Raw genomic sequence first — 3185 nt, forward strand, 5'->3', positions numbered from 1 at the left:
AGTGTCAGTCCTAATTTGACAGTATTGACTAGTGGATGTTACATACTTTTGGCTGAGCGGACAAATGTGTAATCTACTCTTTTTTGCTTAGTTTGATAACATGGTAACACTTTTGCTTGATTTCTTTGTTGAACTTTTGTTCTATTAATTCATGTTTTCTAGATTTGTTCTCTTTCATTATGCTTGTAAGTTGTTTCATTCTGTTTATTCTAAGCAAGAGATCTGCTTATATGTCCAGGTAAAAGATTTGGAAGCAAACACCCATCTGTATGGATTGTCAGTGTCATTTTCCAGAAGATCTGGTGGTTGATATTCTATCGAGGTTGCCACTGGAATCACTTTTGCGTTTCAAATGTGTGCGCAAGCACTGGTATGGTCTCATCAAAAGTGCGAGTTTTAAAGAGAAGCATTTTCATCAGAAGTACAATGGTGCCCATTTCCTTGTCTGCGACTTAAAAATAACAATGATCCCACCCATCTTCGTAAAGTTTGTGGTGTTCTTCTTGCTCCCGAAAAAAATAGTTCCGGATGTGACTCCTGAACAAAAGTTCTCCTTCACCTTCCGAATTTATCTGATATCAAGTGTGTTGCTGGCCCAGTTTCTGGCTTATTCTTAGTGCAGGAACAAATTTATAATGACGGTCTCCGCTTGCGTTTATGGAATCCTGCCACCAGAGAGTTTCAGCCTCTGCCTTCTGCGCCTTTTGAGATCGAGCACTTTTTCTCAGATCATTATCATCAATTCGGGTTGGGGTTTGACCTGTTGACTCAAGATTATAAGGTTGTATGGATTCGAGATTATATGGGACATGTCATTTACCCTCATGTCTCTGTCTGTGTCTATTCCTCATGCGACAACTCATATCTTTTTTTAAAAAAAATTATTGGAAGGGATCTCTTATTGAAATGTAATTTTGTTTTAAAAGTAATTAACTAAATAGTTATTTTACTCACAATACATTTTTTAATAATTATTCTTGGTATAAATATTTAGTTTTAAGCTTAAATCTAAGAGCTTTTAAAATAAGCGAATTCATACATGCTACAAGTAGTAACAAATTAAAGAGAGAAGGAAGGAGATACCATCTATCTCGTTTCTGCATTTTTCTCTCAAAATCGCCATCACTTCTTCTGCGTCACTTCTATAAGGTTAGATTTCAGTTTCTTTCGGTAATACTTTTTTTTTTTTTTGAATTTGGTGATGTAGGGTTTTGTTTCTAAATTGTATCCTGCCCAATTTTGACCATTCTTTGCGCCTTTTAAATTTCTAACTTTTAGATCAACATGGGTTGAGGTGCAGTAGTGAGGTTGCTTCACGCTAAAAATTCATTTATTTAGAAATACTTGCAAGATGTGCCAAGTTAAACTTGTTAAATTTTCAAGTGTTGTGGATTGATGTTGTTCGAAAGGGGTGTGCACTTAAGGGGTTGTTTGGTTGCTACTTGGAGTTAATGCATGTATTAGTTTTGCCATGTTTGGTTATTCCATCTTCTGCCTTGCATAAATTATACATATGTTTTCTTCATAACTTATACGTATATTTGGTTTAAACTGGCAATCGAATACTGTACTTGTTATGCTGAATTTTATTTAGAAAGAAGTAGTGAAAACATTTTTTAATTCAGTGCTAATTATTCGTTTCATCCTGAATTATTGACAAAATTTAAAATACCCCTTTACATGACTAATTGAAATACACCCCCGATCTAGCAACATAAGTGAAAAATATACCCCTAAATTCTCGCTAAGTTTAGGTGCTTTCAACACTTCTCTCGGTTTTTATTAAAAGCCCTATGCTCCTACAAGAGTTTGAGACTACTTGCTATGTCATGTGGCAGGTTGGGGTGTATCTAAGTTTAGTTAGTCAACTAGAGGGGTGCTTTTAAGGCTATCAATAGTTTGGGAACGTAAATAATAATTTGTACCCAAGTTTAGGGTGTTTTTAATACTTTTCCCTTTTATTTATAACAACTGAAATGCTACTAAACGTGGTACTAGTTAGGCTGATTTTAGTACATGAATAACTCACCTACTAATCGGACAACCGTTTATTGCTTTATGGTCCGTAAATTACCTGCATAATTTACAATAGAAGTAGTGTAGAAATATTTTTAAAAAATCAAAAAGAGTAAATAAATTGTGACATACTTTAGTTAAAAATATTAATTTTTTCATACACTACAAATAATTTAATGAAAAATCTATCCATGGTAGATGTTGCAATATTTGATTTTTTTTGCACAATAAGAATTCAACCCAATTGAAAAACGGAGTTTTTAGAAAAATAGAAATTGTAACGAAAAAAGAATGGGCAGGAATATATTAGGGACAAGTAGGTTATTTATTGTATTTAGTTTATGTGTGACTTGTTGACTGATGGAATGAACATTTTTAATTTACCAAAAGTAGACGAAGGGCTTTTCAAACAAATACAGTATTAGAATTTTTCATGTTATTTCAATCCCAATACACAGTACATGAAACTTCAAAAGGCAACAATAGGAATAGAATTTTCTTACCTCAAACATTTTATTTTATATATAATGAGTTTTATTTGGTTTCTCACTGTCACGACCCAAAATGAGTCGTGAGTGGCACCCACACTTAACCTTCTAAGTGGGCGAACCAAGAAATCCAAATCCCAACATATATCAATAATTCAACTATGAATAACAACAATAATGCAGAAGCTCAAAACTTATTAAAGTAACCAATCAAATAAACCTCTAAAGTCTAACACTTATTATCCCCAAAATCTGAAATGCATCACATCAAGGACATCTAATCTTCAAATACTAAGTCTAAGAGTATTAAAGACACCAAAATAAATGAATAAAATAGTTTATGTCCGAAAACTAAGGACATCATGTCACGACCAAGAGAATCCAACATGAGCTGGAATGAATAGCTCACCCTGGAACCTGATGTGCTGGAGACTGGCTAGAGCTGAGGACGAGTCGAAGTCACTGATACACTCGCTGCACTCCACAAAAAGAAAACAAAGAAAAACACAAGTAGGGCTCAGTACAGGGCAACATGTACTGAGTAGATATCATCGGCCAACCCAAAATAGAAACTAATATGTAATGAATAATAGTATAAAATCAACTATGACACTTAGCAAAGTGGCAAGCAACAAACAACATGAACAAGTGACAACGGAAGCAAGTACGCAATCAATCACA

At 34.0% G+C, this 3185-nt stretch overlaps 1 protein-coding gene across 1 annotated transcript in view; it reads left to right on the forward strand.

Moving 5' to 3' along the window:
• Nucleotides 1–1054: 1054 nt before the first annotated feature.
• The window catches only part of LOC107062291 (F-box protein At3g07870-like), a 42116-nt gene continuing 39985 nt past the window's right edge, over nucleotides 1055–3185 (forward strand). The window contains exon 1 of the mRNA XM_015312785.1: nucleotides 1055–1149. The gene's annotated coding sequence lies outside the window, so the exon portion shown is untranslated. The remainder of the gene's footprint in view (nucleotides 1150–3185) is intronic.

This window comes from Solanum tuberosum, unplaced genomic scaffold (genome assembly GCF_000226075.1).
Source record: "Solanum tuberosum cultivar DM 1-3 516 R44 unplaced genomic scaffold, SolTub_3.0 scf00213, whole genome shotgun sequence".
NCBI classification, from domain to species: domain Eukaryota; kingdom Viridiplantae; phylum Streptophyta; class Magnoliopsida; order Solanales; family Solanaceae; genus Solanum; species Solanum tuberosum.